The sequence below is a fragment of the Peromyscus maniculatus genome, chromosome 1, assembly GCF_049852395.1.
Source record: "Peromyscus maniculatus bairdii isolate BWxNUB_F1_BW_parent chromosome 1, HU_Pman_BW_mat_3.1, whole genome shotgun sequence".
NCBI classification, from domain to species: domain Eukaryota; kingdom Metazoa; phylum Chordata; class Mammalia; order Rodentia; family Cricetidae; genus Peromyscus; species Peromyscus maniculatus.
The window spans coordinates 178,967,123-178,985,403 of record NC_134852.1 but is presented as its reverse complement, the minus strand read 5'-3'; the positions used below and the strand labels follow the sequence as shown (position 1 = coordinate 178,985,403).

General features: G+C 40.7%; 1 protein-coding gene across 5 annotated transcripts in view; it reads left to right on the top strand.

Moving 5' to 3' along the window:
- The first annotated feature begins 14,713 nt into the window (after positions 1-14,713).
- LOC121823201 (uncharacterized) overlaps positions 14,714-18,281 on the top strand; it is a 30,893-nt gene continuing 27,325 nt past the window's right edge. For 2 of the 5 annotated variants that reach the window (XR_006064583.2, XM_042262239.2), the window contains exon 1: positions 14,714-15,006. The gene's annotated coding sequence lies outside the window, so the exon portion shown is untranslated. The remainder of the gene's footprint in view (positions 15,007-18,281) is intronic. The other 3 variants (XR_006064581.2, XR_006064579.2, XR_006064580.2) reach the window with 3 other exon arrangements.

The window sequence follows — 18,281 nt, the reverse complement described above, 5'->3', positions numbered from 1 at the left end:
CCTGGGCCACGTACTAAGTACTGAGTGAAATGACCAGAGCAGGCACAGGACACACCAAGACCCAGTTCTCAGCACAAAGGGGATTTATTTGCCCCACAGGGACAAAGGACAGGGACAAAGGACAAGATAAAGATGGGAAAGAGGACAAGGAGAAGGGAAGAGGGAGGGGGGCCGGGTGGGGAGGGGAGGATGGACATTTGCCCTGGAGGGACAAAGGACAGCCTCTGGATAGAGAGGAGACAGACATGACCTATAGGGGGAAACCCCCATGTTAGGATAGAGTGTTTAATTTTGATTAGACAGATTAATTAGGGTAACCATTTGGGGAATTTTGATTGTTGGACTTCAATACTTTGGTTGAAGTTGGACCTTGGTAGTTAGCCAGAGGAGGAGGGAGTGGCCAAATAAGGGACTAGAGCTTGGTGGCTAGCTTTAGGGGTATAATCTAAAAAAAATGGTTAGCAAGAGGGGGAAAGGTAAAAGGTAAAACCTGTCTGCACGGTGTTTGCAATGCTCAGCCCTGCCAGAGCCCTTCTTCGGTGAGTCTCAGCCCACCGTAGGCTACAGAGTGAAACCCTGTTCAGTTTTTTTTCTTTTGTCAATGTTCTTTCTAAGCTCACTAATTCTTCTGCTTGCTTCACCCTGCCGATTAGGCTTTCTGTTGACATTGTCAGTTTGGTTACTCTATTTTCATAATATTTATAATTCTGTTTGGTTCTTTTAGCTTGTGTTTCATTGGTCAAACTTCTAAATTTGTTGATGAAAGTTTTCTGAAATTTTGTTAGTTAGTTTATTATTATTATTATTATTATTATTATTATTATTATTATTATATTGATTTGGGGAGGAATGCATGCCACAGCTCATGCCTGAAGGCCTACAGATGACCCGTAGAGACTCGGCTCTCTCCGGAGGTTGAACTCATGTTCCCAGACTCAGTAGCAAAAATCTCTACCTGCTGAGCCATCCACCGGCTCTGATTTTTATTTTTCATTTTTTCACATGAAGGAAACATTTAATAAGTATTTTCTAGGTGTGTTATATCAAATCCTGATTAGATAGCTTGTTTCACCCCTTTCCCAACTAACATTTTCATCAAAATAGCATAGTTCAAAGAAAGTAATGTGAGCCTCATGTATAATTTTTATCCTTTGAGGAGAAAAATCAACTGAAAATAAATGAAACTTATTCTTTTACTTAAATCATCATAACAAAAGTGTTTTGTTTTCACTATGCTAGAGAGAAGTCTCAGTGGAGTAGAGCACTTGTTGCTCTTACAGATTTGATTCCCAGAATCCATATGGCGGTTCACAAGAATCCTTAACTCCATTTCCAAGCAATCTGTATATACACAGCCAAAACATTCACAAATATTAAATAAATAAATGAAATTAAAAATTAATTAATTAACTAGTGAAATCTTGTGTTTTAAACTGACAATGCATCTTAGACTAGTCACAGTTTAGAGACCCAAAAGCCATACCTACATTTCAACTGTCGTGAAAGGTGTTTGCTCCCAGCTTCCCACTCTTGGGTGTGTCTACCTGCAGATGCTCAACTGCTAATGTGCTTCTGACTCTAAAGGTTAAATCAAGTCACGCCATTGGCAAAGATTAACTCCTGATCGATCTAACATTGAACTGATGCTCACACCATGCCTAACTCTCAGTAAATGACTACAGAAATGACTGACTGACATAAGACCTCACCTCTTCCATTGTCTATTTGCAGACCCTAAGACGTCAGCGGTGCTTGTCTTCATGGTATTCACCACACTAACAAACATTCTTGTATTTCCTTACTGACAGTGTGTGCACGTGGGTGTTTCTCCCACGCTGTTCTATCAAGGAAGGAACTTCTATCTCATTTGACTTTATATCCTTGTGCTTCCATAAAATGCATCACAGATATTAATGATAAATGTATGGCTTTGCATTGTGAGCCTCAGCCAGGTTCTCACCTCGTCATCACCTTCCAGTTAGTCACAGCTTTCCACATTATTTCAATGGGGGCAGTCATGGCTCTTCTTCAAAAACCATTTCTCGTACCCCAAACACTAATCACTAAAGACTCAGTGGAAAGTTTCCACTCACCAGAGCTGTACTTTTTTCTATTTTCAACTTGCTCATGATCCAATACAGAACAAAATGAGGATTTCTCAGACACTGTGTACGAGATAACAGCCCTTCCCAGCACACTCTCAGAACTGGGGAATACATACACACATACATACACTGTCACTGCCAGTGCTGACTGTGTGGTGGGAAATGTTATTCTTTGGCCTTGTTGGAGTTTTTTTGGTTTTTTGTTTGTTGGTTGGTTGGGTTTTTTTGTTTTGTTTTTTGTTTTTGTTTTGTTTTGTTTTGTTTTTTGTCTATTTTCTTCTGGTTCTCCAGTCTCCCTTGAGAGGATTCTCCTGAGACTCTTGTCAGTCACTTCACAGGGCTTCATCTATTTGGGGACCAATCCCAACTTCTTGAAGTGTCGTGTTCCCCTGGTTCTTTGCAAACCTTGTGTCCTTTTGTTGGTGTACATGTTTGATGGAGTTGCCCCTTCTGGCTTCTTCCGACATTCTTCGGTGGTGACAGAACTTCATTATTTAGCCCCAAACTCTGAATGGGTTTCTAGCTGTCAGGAACCCTGGCAGGCAGAACTTTCTGACAGGATCTCTGTTTGAGCTAGATGCCGCCTCTGCATTGAGGTTGAGTGGAACTTGTGGCTGTGCCCTATGGTGAGACCACTGGTTCAACAGTATAACAAGATGGAGCTATCCACTGGGCATAGTAATCATGTCTGCCTAGGTAGCATTAGAGGCTGTTTTCCCTGGCTGCTATTTCCTAAGACTCAGGAAATTTACAGGAGTGGGGAAGCTCAAAAAGACTCATAAGGCCTCTCTCCAAAGTTGTATGAGTGACAAATAATTTCTAGAGAAGACTCTTCAGTGGGACTGTCTGCAGGTTGGGCAGGGAGTGCCAAGAATATAGATGTCATGAGTTGTCATCCATACTGGGGTACAGCTTTTCAATGACACAACTGCCTAAGGGTCACCATCTTCCTCCATAAGGAGCTCCAGTAAACTCAGTGGTTCATCAAGCTAGGTGTGAGTGGAATTGTTTCTTTGATGTGTTGTTGGTGCCCTATCTGGTGTACATCGATCTTTGTTCAAGTCTTCTGGGAAAAGCCATACAACACTGTAGGCTCAAGCTTCTTGGAAGATGCTGAGCACAGCCCTGGTGTTCTGTATAAATTTTCTCCTAATCAGGAGATGAAGAAAGGTCTGAGACTATCTGCAGAAGGAACATCTGACCCTTCCCCTCTGCAGTGACTAAGTAGTGAGCAATGTTCTCAGCTGGCTAGAGTCTCAGCACTGTGTGGGAAGCTTTCCCAAACCAGAAGACTGGTTACTCACTAAGCATAAGCAGTCCAGGTCAGATGCTGCCCCTGATATTTATCAAGGGACAAACCCATAAAGGCCCTTCTGTGACAAGTTCCTGAATGGCAGAGAAACTGAATACTCGCCTCCATTTTTATTGTTCACTATATAAGTTGTGTGCTGAGAGGAATCCTCTGTGGGCAGAACCTTGCTGATCTTAAGAAATAGGTGATGTGGTAAAACCTAAACCATTCTTGCTTTCTTTGCATGTCTCAGGTTTATGGCTTAATAGGAATATTCTAGCCTCTTTCTAGAATTCAGTAATGGATATTCATGGATGTATTGTCCATGGATAGTTTCCATTTGGAACATGAGCCACAGAACGCCCATTCTACCATATTTCTAATGTCTCTGTAAAGCAGACAGGTCTGAATCTAAGCATCCATAGACTCCTACACAAAATGCACAGAGGATAAAGTTTACATTTTCCCAATGCAGGAGCCCACTAGCTAATCCTTTCTAAAGTCAGACTATTCCCCAATGACTTTCCTTTCATAGAAGCCAAGAAGTAATATACCTCATTGGGTTTTGAAGCCCAAATTAAGTCACCAGGAAATATAAAGTATTTTAAAAATCCCATGCTTTTAAAATCAAAAGATCCAAAACTGGTCACACTCACAGGCTCATGGCAAAGGAAGAGAAATGCTGTCCAGAGAATGTATCTTTATCACAATCCTCAAAGAATTCCTAGAAATAACCTACCCATGGACAATAGTCAACAGACAAAGAATTCAAACACTGACGAAGCCCTGATTTGTGATCAAGAAGAGTAGCAACAATAGAAAGCAAAAGACTTAGGACACCAAGTAGAAATAACCATGCTTTCTCTGTTGAAATTGTAAGAGACAGATTTCAAAATACCTAAAATGAACAAGAAACAATAAAGGCCAACAAAGCAGACATTCAAAAGACTCAAGCAGATGAAGCAAGGTCCTGGTTAAAATGGCAGATTAGCAGCTACATCTGTAAGGTCAGATGGAAGGAAGTCAAGATTGAAAACAATCAACAGAGAAAGAAAGAAATTACAGAAAACAAAAATAATATTCGGTGGGATTATCTCCAGGGGGAAGTCAGCTGCTTCTCCCCAATCCCACATTGTACCAGTTGCTCTTACTGAGCTGAGTTCTCTGGAAAGTGAGTTCAAGAGTCCTGAGTGCCAGAGAGCTGGAGAGAAGGCTGCATTCAGAATGCCCAGACAGGGTACCAGAGCCCAGTGAGCAAAGCACCAGAAAAAAGAGGCAGGAGTCTGAAGCTGAGAGATGCACAGTGCAAGGATCACCCTCCCCCAACCCTTGACAATGCCCATGCAAGCTGCACTGTATTGGGAACCTGAAAATTATGAAGCAGAACCTGGTGCGGAATCCTGATAGGAGCAGCAAAGACCTCAAGCCACGTGGATGAGGCAGACAGTCGCAGGAGTGTGGCACAGGACTCTGAAGCCATGACATTCTCGGTGGCCTCATCTTTCCACTCCCACAGGAAGTGTGCAGCATTATGTGGCACAGTGTTCTGGTGGCCCCAATGGCAAATACAGCAAGACTGTCATTGCTTGTTTGAATTACCAAGGCCCCCAGTGCTCCCCACCTGTGCAGACTGATTCTGCAAAGACAAGACAAGAGAACACAGGGACTGAGTGTTGCCAAGCAGCAAAGAATCCGCCGAAGGCAAGATGGTCACCCTTTTTGTTTTATTGCTTTTTTTTTTTCAATAAAATACAAAATTTTGTATTTTTCACTTTTTTGGCACTACACTTTTGAACGGCTGTTGTTTTAACAGGTATTTCACTGGAACAGGTTTTAAAGCTATCCTTTCTTTCTCTAAACCTAATTACAATATATTCCCAGTTCTTCTCCCTTTATTCCTGACTTCTCATTCTTGCTTTATCCACTCTTCCCACTTCCAAATCCCTCCTCACTTCACTACTTAAGGACTTGACAGCCTTAGCTCAGAAACTCACAGACTGCAGTTCCCCTACTAACTACCCTGGTGTCACATAGTCAGCCTTAAGGGGGACACAGATAATGCTCACAGGTGTCTTCTCTGCAGTTACACAGACTGCGGTCAAGCTGCTACAGTCCTGAAGTCAGCTTCCTGCCTGAGAATAACACCAAGTGGAAGGAGCCCATCAGGAGGATTTACATAAAATAAAACAAACAAAAATAATATACAACTCTTAGATACACCTATCCTAAAAAAAGAAAAAAGTAAACACAGAAGAAAACATGAGACAACAATCCACTAACTTTTCAGTATCAGAAATTTAAGATAATGAGATAGCTGATGTGCCAGAAAAAGATTATAAACTCTTACCCTCTAAAAAATACACCAATTAACATAAAAAAGGCTCAAATAAGTAGATGAGTGAAGTAAAGAAAATTAATTCAGGACTTATGTAAGAAAGTTATCAAATCAGATAAGAGTAACATGCATGCAGAGAAAAAATTTAAAACATAGAATGAAAATTTAGCCAGGAAATTGAGATGCTTAAAAAGAGCCAAAGAGAATGAAACAAATAAAAAACAAAATGAGGGCTTCATAAAAAGGCAAAACTAAACAGAAGAAGTAATTTTAGGGATGTTGGACAGAGTTAAGGAAATAATACACCTAATCACAAAAAGAAAAGAAAAATATGCCGGGTGGTGGTGGTGCAGGCCTTTAATCCCAGCATGCTGGCAGGCAGAGAGTATAAATAGAAGGAGAAATCTGGGGGGAGGGAGCTAGGAGCCAGAAAATGAAGAGGACTCCAGGGACCAGCCACCCAGCTACACAGCAAACCATGGAGTAAGAGTAAGATTTACAGAAGTAAGAGAATGGGAAAAGCCCAGAGGCAAAAGGTAGATGGGATAATTTAAGGAAAGCTGACTAGAAACTAAGCCAAGCTAAGGCTGAGCATTTAAAAGTAAGAATTCATCCCTGTGTGATTTATTTGGTAGCTGGGTGGCAGCCCCCGCCCACAAAAGAGAAAAAAAAACAACAACAAAGTGGCCTACTGGCCCACCTATAATTCTAGTACTCAGGAGGTAGATGTAGGAGATCCCTACAACAAGGTGGTTAGCTATACTAATGGGATCAGCAAACCTTGGGTTCAAGTGAGAAACTCAGCTTCCACATATACGATGTAGAGCTACTGAGGAAGACGCCAACACTGATCTTTGGCATCTGTGCTGACTGGTTTTGTTTGACACAAGCTAGAGTCATCGGAGAGGAAGGAGCCTCAGTTGAGGACATGCCTCCATGAGATCCAGCTGTAAGATATTTTCTCAGTTAGTGATCAGTGGGGGAGGGCCCAGTCCATGGTGGGTGGTGCCATGCCTGGGCTGGTGGTCCTGGGTTCTATGAGAAAGGTAGGCTGAGCAAGCCATTGGGAGCAAGCCAGTAAGCACCACTCCTGCCTCCAGGATCCTGATCTGTTTGAGTTCCTGTGCTGACTTCCATTGGCGATGAACAGTAATGTCGAAGTATAAGCTGAATAAACCATTTCCTCTCCAACTTGCTTTTTGGTTGTGATGTTTCATTGAAGCAATAAAAACCCAAAGACAACTTTAATAAGTGTGCACACACGTGCACATCTGTACATATGTACCTGTTACATGTGCATGCGTAAGCATGGATGCATACAACATACACATACACACACAAATAAAAGATACAAGGGGAAATTGTCAACATGTATATAAAGGCAGAAACATCAGAATATCATCGGATCTCTTGTAAATAACCTCAAAAGCCACAAAAGTACAAGGTGATTTTCTTTTATTTTGTCTTGTGTTTCTTTCTTTTTGTTGTTGTTGTTTTGTTTTGTTTTTTGGACATGTTTTCACTGTGTAATAGCTCTGGCTGTCTTGGAACTCACTTTAGAGACCAGGCTGACAGAACTCAACAGAGACCCACTTGCCTCTGCCTCCCAAGTGCTGAAATTAAAGGCATGTGCTATCAACACCCAGCAAATGAGGTGATTTTCAAGCCTTAAAAGTTAATAACTGTGTAGCTGGAGTTTTCTCGCCAAACCCCGGCAGTCCCTTAGCCCACTTATAAAATAAAAATACAGACGCTTATACTATTTAAACTGCTTGGCCATTAGCTCAGGCCTATCATTGTCTAGCTCTTACTCTTATATTTAGCCCATTTCTATTAATCTATACTTTGCCACGTGGCTCGTGGCTTATTGGTACCTTACATCTTCCTTGTTCTGGTGGCTCCAGCAGTCTTGCCCTCTGCCTTCCTGTTCCCTCAATTCTCCTCTCCGTTAGTCCCGCCTATACTTCCTGTCTGGCTACTGGCCAATCAGTGTTTATTTATACAGAGCTATATCCACAACATAACTGTCAACCAATTTTACTATACCCAGCAAAGCTATCAGATGAGCACACCAAGAGGTTATCCAATACCAAATGGTCAGCCCTGAAAATGTGCACATACAAATAACATTACACAGACTACACAGGTTGTATTTATGTATTTAGGGACACACACATACATATTATATTATTATATGTATATAATAACAATGTAAGGATTTGAAATAAAGCAAGGAGAGGTATATGAGAGGATCTGGAGGGAGGAAAGGGAAGGGGACAATGATTTAAAAGAGAAAACAGAGCTTTTCAAGATAAGCACTAATGAAGGCAGTCATGGCAACCAAGCCAGCACTGCAGAAAATACTTAAAGCAGTGCTACACGTCGGGTAAGAAAGACAGCCTCATCCATAAGAAAACAGGGGGAAATGAATGTATTCCATGAGAAAAAAAATGTGTGAGTAAGAAGAAAATTCATCATGTCCAACACAACAAACCTCTATTACTAATAGGGGATGAAGACAATAACTACCAATAATCCAACTAACCAGAATAATTGACAAAATCATGGGAAATAATAAGCCCTATCAATAATGCAAATAGACTCAACCAACCTGTTGAAAGATGCTAGGAATTAAATTGGGAAAATATTTGCTCAACATGACTTCAAAACAAACAAATAAATAGATCACCTAGAAGTAAACCTCAATGAGGAGGTGAAAGGTTTCTACAATAAAATCCTAACAACACTGAAGAAAGAAATTGAAGACATGAGACACTGGCAACACCAGATGCTTAAGAACTGGTAGAATTAATGTGAAAATGGTTGGCTATACTACTGAAGGTAGTTTACAAGTTCAATGGAATCCACATCAATAACATTCTTTAGAGAATTAGAAAAGCAATCCTAAAACTCATATGGAAACACAAAACACCACAAATAGCCAAAGCAATCTGTAGCAGAATCAACATTGCTGGAGGTATCACAGTACCTGACTTCAAATTATACTACAGAGCCATAGTAACAAAAACATAGCATGGTACTAGCACAAAAAAAAAAAAAAGACATGCAAACTATGAAATAGAATAGAGAACCTAGAAACATACCTGCAAGGCCACAGCAACCTGATTTTTGACAAAATAAACACTTGAAAATAAATACTGGAAAAAATATAGCCTCTTAAACAAAGGATGCTGGAATGGCTGGATATTCAAATACAGAAGGATGAATTAGACCCACATTTCTCACCCTGAACAAAAACAAATTAAAAATTGGATCAAAGACTATAGTGCAAAACCTAAAACAACTGAAACTATTAGAAAATATAATTAGGAAAATACTTCAATTTTTTTAAACCAACAAGATATGGGCATAGGCAATAACTTTCTGGAAAAGATTCTAATCACGTAGGAAACAACTTCAAAAATTGACAAGTAGGATTACATGAAATTAAGAAGCTTCTACACAGCAAGGGAAGCCACCAGTAAAGTGCAGAATAGGCAACTGAATGGGAGAGAAATCTTTGCCCATTATAGCTCAGACAAGGGACTAGTATCCATAATAACATAAAAAACTTACAAATTAAAGACCCAAACTTCAAATCTTTCCATCAGTAAGTGGACCAATGAACTGGACCATTCTGAAAAGTAGAAATGCAAATGGCCTGTAAATACTCGAAAATGTTTTCTACATCCCAGCCACCATGGAAATGCAAGTAAAACTGTTTTAATATTTCATCTCATTCCAATCAAAATGGCAATCATCAAAACAACAAATCAGTGAGTGTTGGTGAGGATGTAGAGAAAGGAATCCCAATTTACTGCTGGTGGGAGTGTTCTGCTACAACCACTAAAGAAGTCCATATGGAAAGAGTTAATGAACTCAAAGGTGAGTCTCAAAAGCCTTTTCTCTCACAAGGTACAATAAAACAGGAAGTCTAAGGATTATGAAATTACTAGCAATAAAATAGTTCTTTAATTTTGGTTTTTCTTCTGTCCCATATCAGGTGGCTCTTCTGACATAAGACAGAGATTTTGAATTTTACTTTAATAAGCATGCTTGGGTTTAGAGAAGGAGACAGCCACACCCCAATTCCAAAGCCAGTTTTAATTTTTGATTGGACTGGGACTATGTTTTATGTGTCTGTAGAGTACAGCAGAAACAAACATTTAGGAAGATTTATGAAATGTTTTACTGTTGAAAATGTGATCTATCAATAGGCCAATTTATTCTTTTTCTTGGGAAAATTTTTGCAGGATGATTTGTCCTTTTTTTTTTTTTTTCAGGTGTCTCATTTGTTCAATGGTCTTCAGATTCCTTAGCTGTATGCCTTCATTCTCCTGAAAAGACAAAAACAAAACCTTTCCCCAACCCTAATTTTGGGGAGATTCTCTTATGGCAAGTTATATCTGATTAAATGAAAAGCATTTGTTAGTTGTATAAGTGAGTTTAGATTGAATGGTCACACTGGTTGATGAACTATCATCTCTTCTAATCAAGAGGTCTCTCTTGTTCAAGTCTAATCTTTATCAACTTTTAATTATGGTTTCTCCTGAAATTTTTGTTTTATTTTCTAAAGCTTTGCTATATCTGGAACAGTATAGTTTTTTACACTAGGCATTAGGTCCTTTAATTGCTCTGAGAAGGAGTTTCTTCCAAGATGACAGGAAATGAGCGAACCAAATTTGACATGGGTGCCTGTGAGAGCTTTTCTTAAAGTATAGATGTTAACCCAAAACTTGTAAGATTAATATGTGTGGTGTGTGTGTGTGTGTGTGTGTGTGTGTGTGTGTGTGTGTGTGTGTGTATTTTGTCATGATATTAATGGTCATACAGAAGACTAAATAATTCTTTAAAAAGGCTTCATCTAGCTTCCTGTACATGATTTCAAGTTTGAGTCTCTATCAAGTAACTAGGAATTAAGTTTTTGTACTCTGGATATACATAATAAATATCGATCCTTTTAACCTCTTTGGAAAAAACAGCAAGTCTATAGTAAGACACTTGAACACCTAGGGAGTGTTCTGTAGATTGGAAAATTAAGAAATATCTTTCCCAATAGCCCAAGAGTCAAAATGGGAATCATAATGGAAATCAGAATCATTTTTACCTTAGTTATCACAAAATAGTTTCAGTGCTGGCGTTATGGCCCAGATGGTAGAGTGCTGACCCAGGTTTAGTCCCCACAACTGAATAAAATCAGATGTGCTGGCAAAATACCACCAACAAAAAAAGTTTCAAGACCATACAGGATGCTGTTTCAACAGTACTTACAATTTATAGTCTGGAATGCTTGTGTTAGAATTAAAGATGGGTTAAAAATTAATGAGCAAAGAAGCAATCATAAAACCTCAGAGAAAGAACTAGATAGTAAACCCTCAAGAACAGAAGAAGGGGATCATGAAGATAAGAACAGATTTTAATGAAATAAAACCAAACATAAAAAGAATTAAGAAAACCAAATCTTGTTTATCTGCAGGAAAGCAAACAGAATGGATGAGACTCTTGCATGATTAAGATAAAGCATAAATCTCCAACGTTAAAAAAGTTGTTATGAATAACTTTATGTGAATAATTTAGAAAGGTCTGACAAAATCCATAGAAATGATTTACTAAAACTTTGACCTGAGAAACTCAGACTATGTCTCAGACCATTTTCAAATTTCCCAAAGAAAGAGTTGAATTGGCTAATTGGCTACCCTTTTGTTTAGATATACACCAGATATGATAAATAAAAACTAAGATGTTGCATTTTTGCTTCAAAATAATGTCTGCCAAGGTCAGTACAATGAGGATAAAGGAAAATCTCAGGGGCATGGGTCATATGGGAACAGACACTCCACAGAAAATGCACGACCCTGTTGCAGCCCTCATGTATACATACAATGGGAATGTTTACATATATATATTCTGATCACTGGAGTTGTCTAATGTAAGTCTTAGAGTATCTGAAATATAATGATATTCCATTTATGTCCAGCAAATAAATATCTTAAGAAAAATAGTATCTCTGATAGTTCATATTTCCTTTCTTTTCAGATAGGAAGTAAAGGGCAGGCTGGGTAGGAACAAATAAGAAACACAAATTAATAATCACAATAAATCATTGTGCCACACCTTCAAGTACTTAGTTTTCTAAGCAGAATACAATTCAGATTATTTAGCCTGACATTTGGGGCCTCCCTCACCTAGATTCTGCTAGTTTCATCCTTCTATAGCTCTCAGACCCTGCAAAACTCATAATAATGTCTGTCCACATTCTTCTAAGACATTCATGGCAAAGTGACTGCTTTCAGCATCCCTGTCTGTGCCTTGATCTCCTGGGGGAAATACCTATGTGTCTATCTGTAGAGATTCCTTTCTGTGCCTACAGATAGGTTTTTCACCCCGAGAGGAATACCCAGCATCCTCCAACTGTGATGACTGTGTCCTTCTGTAGCGCCTACAGGCTCTGTAACATTTTAACATACTTCTCCGTACAGATGTCTGTCTTCCTTTACTGTTCCATTAATTCCTTAAGGGCAACAATCATGTTCATTTCTCCATACTAATAGTTAACCCTTGCTTGGTTATAAAAGGTGGCCAATTTAGCAAGCAAAGAATAAGAATAAAAACAAACAAACAGAACCAACATAGTTGACCTCCAAATACTTGACCTCTGAAGTGTTGTCGCCTGGTGGATACGTTTGTCACCAGCATAATCTAGACTCTCCCTGTCTGTGGGGAGCTGGTTCGTTCAACCATGCTGGTGTCAATATTTTCTTTCAGTACATTCTGCCTGAAGAAACTTCATCTAAGCGATTGGAATTCCTATTCATGGGGTTCCAGGGACAATTTTTGAGGGTTTCATCAAAATTCTAAGTCAGAGGTTCCAATTTTATAACCAGGGAGTAGAAGGTGGAAGTCAGTGATGTTTGGGGGGTTGGCAAGCTAGGTTTGAGATTGTCCAAGTTTCAGTGCTCTTGACATACTTACTACTGTTCTTTGGCTCTCCAAAGCGTCTGAATCCACAACCCTTAATCTAAAGCAAGTGCCTCATGAGACAGTCACTCCTGAAGTCTTTCCCACACTCCAGTTAGGAGTCTGCTGGGTAGCTGATCATTTTGCTGTGGTGGGTCTGTCCTGCCAGTGTGCTGAGAAGGCACATGGCTGGAGCAGCAGGGAGAGAGATGACAGGACAAAACACGACAGAAACCAACAGGGAAGGAAGTCTGCCAGCTCTGCTTTTCCCTCTGCCCCATCCTCTGATTCTTCTTAGGAAAGTGGGTATCATGCCAACAGGTAACCTCCTCCAATGGGGACTTGTCCAGGGTCAGGAGAATCATCTCAGCTTCCACTCCAATTAGGTAACTCTTAGCCACATCAGCACATAGTAATATAATAAATACATGCAATTCTGATCAGTCGAATAAGTGATTCTTTCCACTTATGTGGGACCATATCATAGAGCCTCGGAGATAGTATAGGGTGTATCCACAATCTCGAGGGCCATGCTGTTTAAGGAAGACTGGCATGTGGACAGTAAGAGGGAGGTTCTGGGAGGAGAGCAGAGACACTAGGTCGAGAGTAGAGATGGTGTGTGTGTGTGTGTGTGTGTGTGTGTGTGTGTGTGTGTGTGTGTAGATTTTTTTAGAGGAAATACCAGGTGTGAGGAAAAGAAAGGCAATGAAGGCCTGTTGTGGGATGTTGCCTAGGAGACAAGGCTACATACTGGATTATTAAATGATGCAACATGCCAAGAATTTTAACATAAGTCCAAATTCATTGAGGATCCTTAGAAGATTAATTTGGGAAATGAAGTGATTAAGTTTGAATTTTTGAAGTTAGATCCTCTGAATAGATCCCCATGAGGCTATGCCAAGGTATTTTAATAAACGCAGCATCGGATTGTCTTTGTGTGCTTATGTCAGTGCACATGTAAATTGACGCACCTGTGCATCTAGAAAATTCCAGGTGTTCCTTTTCTTCCATTATTGTCTTTGCTTTCTTGTTTTGTCCACTGATATTGACATGGAATAATTCCAACAGTGAAAGCCGGCCAAACAAAGCATAACTCCTAACATATTTCACTTTTAAGTTGACAAGGCAATGCATTCTGTAGGAACTAACTAGATGTTGTTTGCGATCTTTTTTTTTCTACTTTGTTCTTTTTGTACTCTTCATCTTCATGTGAAGTGAATTCTAAATCTTTAAAAGATCTGGGGTCTACAGTTGTGAAATCTGTGGTCTCATCATCACTGTAAAGATTCCTTTGTAGATTTTTAAATGAGTGCTGCCAGTACTCAGATTGATTCTGTGTCTGTGTTCCATTAATGTTTACAGGAATGATTACCAAATAAAATCTCAGTGGGGGAAGAAGTCACAGGATTTGTTTATAAGGGCACCACATTTTAGCTTACCTCCTATTGTGGCTTTCACCCCGGTTGTTCATATTTCTTATTTTCCTGACATTCTGGTTTTCACAGAACCAAGACTTCAAGCAGCTAAATGTTGCCTAAAAGACAGAGCCCCACCAGGGGACCTTCTGTGGATTGGAATGGGACTCACAGTATGAGGATGTAGACTTGCCAGGCAGGAGTGCCCTCTGTGGTGGGGCATGAGTGAGCAGAAAGAATTGTGCTGTCTCTGTCTCCAGCTTCAGGGTGGGGCCAGAAATGCTGTTTGGCATTTCTATACTCATTCCGTAGAGACACTTCGTAAATATATTTAATATTCTGTGGGTCTGGTCTCCTTTTCTTTGTCAGCATTTAGAATGGGATTGTGAGATTAGCTAACTTGACCCTCCATGCTTCCTACCCTGCATGTTGACCTTCCTTTGGCGTCTTTTTGGGTCCCTAGGTGGCATGAAAGGACCCCGTATCTTGTCACAAGTATCTCTTGATCCAAAGCAGTCATTTTCCTTTTCCTCTTCCAGTTCCAATTTGGAAGTCACTTAATTGGGAGGTTGATCTCCACCCACACACTGATTTGCTGAGAGATAAAAATAAGGAGTGGGAAATGAAAGGAAAAAAAGACAGGTTGGCTGTCCTTTGCATTCTGCAGCACTGTGAGGAAAGTTGAAGTTTAATAGAATACCTCTGAAGAGAAACAGACCTTTGACCAGCTGGTGCTGCCAAAAACCAGAGGGAACACACCAGAACCAAACTATGAAGCTGGATGCCGTAGTTCATGCCTGTATCCGGTGTCATATAGTTCGCTTCAGCCGTCAACACAACCCAGGGTCACTCGGGAAGAGGGACCCTCAATGGAGGAATTGCTTGGACCAGATTGGCCTCTAGGTATGTCTGCCAGGCAGTTTTGTAATTGCTAATGGATGTAGGAAGGCCCAGCCCAGTGTGAGGAGGGATAGCATCCCCGGCTGGGATAGCATCCCCGGCTGGGTCTGGCCGGTGGAAGAAAGGGGGCTGAGCAAGCGAGAGAGTGAACCAATAAGCAGCAATCCTCTCTGGTTTCTGCCTCTGCTCGGGACTTCCCTCAATGGCGGACAGCGACCTGGGAGCGTCAGCCAGACAAGCCAGTTTCCCTCCGCTGGTTTGCCTTTGGTTACAGGGGTTGATACAGAAACAGCAGCAATCTAGAGTAGCTGGCATGGCCAAAAGTGGGGAAGTGGGGTAGGACGTCAGAAATTCGAGGTTATCCTCAGCTACAGATTAAAGTCAAGGCCAGTCTGGGTGCTGTGAAAGAAATCCTGTCTCACAGACGGGAAACAATAAAGAAAAACACCAAAACTACAGACAGGTACATAAACAACAACAAAAACCAAAACACACTACACCTAGCGAGTGAGAGTAAAGTTCCACTGAGATCTCTGAAACCCTAACCAAAAGATCTAGGGTTTGGGCTACAAACCAACATATTAAAAATGTCCAGATAATCCATTAAATAATTGGCAATATATTAAAACACTAGCAGTCACAGTAGGAGCAGTATCATATAAAACTAGAAAGCTATCGAAATTACACACACATTGTGAGTCAATAAAGCATGCACACACATAGTAACAGCTCAAGAATGTATCAAAAATTAAAGAAAGTTTTAAAAAAAGATTAAAATAAAAAGAGAATGTATCAAGAATCAACTACCAGTGTTCAACCTTAAGATGTAGAAACATGGATGATTTTCATTTTCTTTTCTATGCTTTATTTTCCCAATTTAAATAACCAAGGCTTATAGCAAAAAAAAAAAATAATGTTTCTTTAAAAATAAACTACCAATCATCTAATATAGCTTACACATTTTAAATGCGTTTTCCATTGCTATAACAAAATATTAGAAGCCGAGTGTTTTACAAAGAAAAGTATATTCACAGTTTTAGAGACTGAAATTCTAAGATCGGGCGGGACTCTTGGTTTGGTCCCTTTCATGGCAGACAGGGTCCTGATGGAAGGAATGCCTCTGAGAGCCTGTACCTGTGGAGAGAGTGAGCCAGAGCGTGGAAGGGGTCTAGCTAGTCTGACTCTTAGAGAGCCTGGCTCTGTCAGGAACGAACTAGGGCCTATAACAACTGCTAATTACTGAGGTCTGTGCCCACGGTGAACCAGCCTTTGTGAGGGTTAGCACTAAGTCCCTCTCTAAAGTTTTCACCCCCTCCTAATAACACCATGCTGAGGATGATGTATGATCCCTTGGGGTAGAGGAGACACTCAATCCAAACTATAGTGCTTGCTCTCTTGCTCTTCTCTCTCTGTGTCTCTTTCTCTGTCTCTCTCTGTGTGTTTCTTTCTCTGTCTGTCTGTCTCTCTCACTCCCTACCCCACCCCACCCCATGTATAAAAGGCACAAAACATTCACTGTTTACTTCTGTTAAAGCAGAGCTCTGGCTTTTAAATGTCAGTGAAAATAAACCAGAGATTCCACTCATAGCCTCTAAGTGTGGTTGGCTTCACATCGCTTTTATCTGATTAAAAGAAGCTAACAAAATACATGCCAACAACAAAGTCAGAGGGGAGAAAAGAAAAGCTAGCCAACATCCTCTTGGGTGGTAGATGGAGCCGGGGATGGGAACACTGGAGTGAAATGGGAAATGTTGCCAGATACTGATTCTGAGATAACAGGATTGAAAAACGACCGTTTTCCCTCCCATAAAACCCAAACAAAAGCCACCTGTAGATGTCTCACAGAAGTAAATCAAGTTGGATTGAGGTTGTGAGGACTCTACCAGAATTTTCCAATGGTATGGTATGTGTCCTCTGTGGTTGAAGAACAGAATTCCTTTCTAGTGAATGCTGGAATGTAGGTAGGAGTAATGCATTTAAGAAAGGGAGATTTTTAGATAATTGTTCATTTTCTTTTGCTCTTGTGTGGATCCTGCTTTTGAATTTTGTTTTTAGCCTCAGCAAATTCTTGTACTGCAACCACAAGGAAGGATCATGTTAGCCGATGAGAATTAAGCCAAACAAAAGTGTGCAAGAAGAAAGACTAGAAGGAAGTGTGCCCACGTCCCCTGTGGTCACCTCTGGGACACAGAGTGAGGGGCCCTCAGGTTTCTATCTCTCTTCCCTGGGTTTTTGCCCAGCTTTCTTAAATGGCTGTGGAAAACAGTGCACCAATGCTTGATTTGACTGTGTAAATGATAAAGCTGTACTGACTCTGGGACAGTGTTTGTGAGAAATGTTCAGAAGGGAGTGTTTTGACCCGGGGCAGTGAGGTCAGCCTGAAGATGGCCTGGGGATGGAGGGTGAAAGCTGTTCTCTAGATAACAATGGTGGGTGACTTCAGTACTTTCAATAAATTAGGGAAAACAGAAGGAAATTCACAAACCTGGCCTGTCTTCTCTAGATTCTGTGCCCCCCCCCCCACACACACAGGCTTTGGGTGTGACATAAGAAAGAACTTCCAGGCCTGTAGAGCACCTGTACCAGCCTGGGCTTCCACTGAGGTTTATAGCCCTTTGAACAAATTCAAATATATTTCCTTTTTTAAAACCTCCTGTATTTTGTGTGTATGTGTGCATGTATGTATGTATGTATGTATGCGTACACACATGCATGTGGAGGTCAGCTAAGCTGTTGATTGCTTTTGGAACCAGTCCGTCAGGCAAATCACACTGTCCTTCTCCTTTAATGCTGTCCCCTTACACCCAGACACAGAGCAGAATCCAAACACACAGAGCTAGTAGATAGTTTTCCAATCCAGGCCCCTACCAAATTCTTCATGGCATTTCCACTTATTATATTGGCGTTTTAGAAGGAGAATATTGACTTTTAAGCGAGCGGGGAAGCGTAGTTCATAGAACCGTTTTGAGGAGAGCCGCGGTGTCCAATTGTGTGGGTCGGACACTAAGGAGAGGCTCAACGTCTGCAGGGTTGCATCTGCCCTGAGAGGACGCTGGCTAGTGCATGTGGAGGCTGGAACGAGGCTCCCAGCAGCAGTGAGGGTGAGAGAGACAGAGACAGAGACAGAGACAGACTTAGACTGCCTGGGGTTCTAGCCTGTAGTATTCCACGTGACCTTATTCCCAGTTAAAGCCTTTCCCATAATGAAGCTATAATGAAGTCTTTTTGTTTTTCTTTTCTTTTCTTCCTTTTGGGTAGGGTTTTTATATATACCCCAA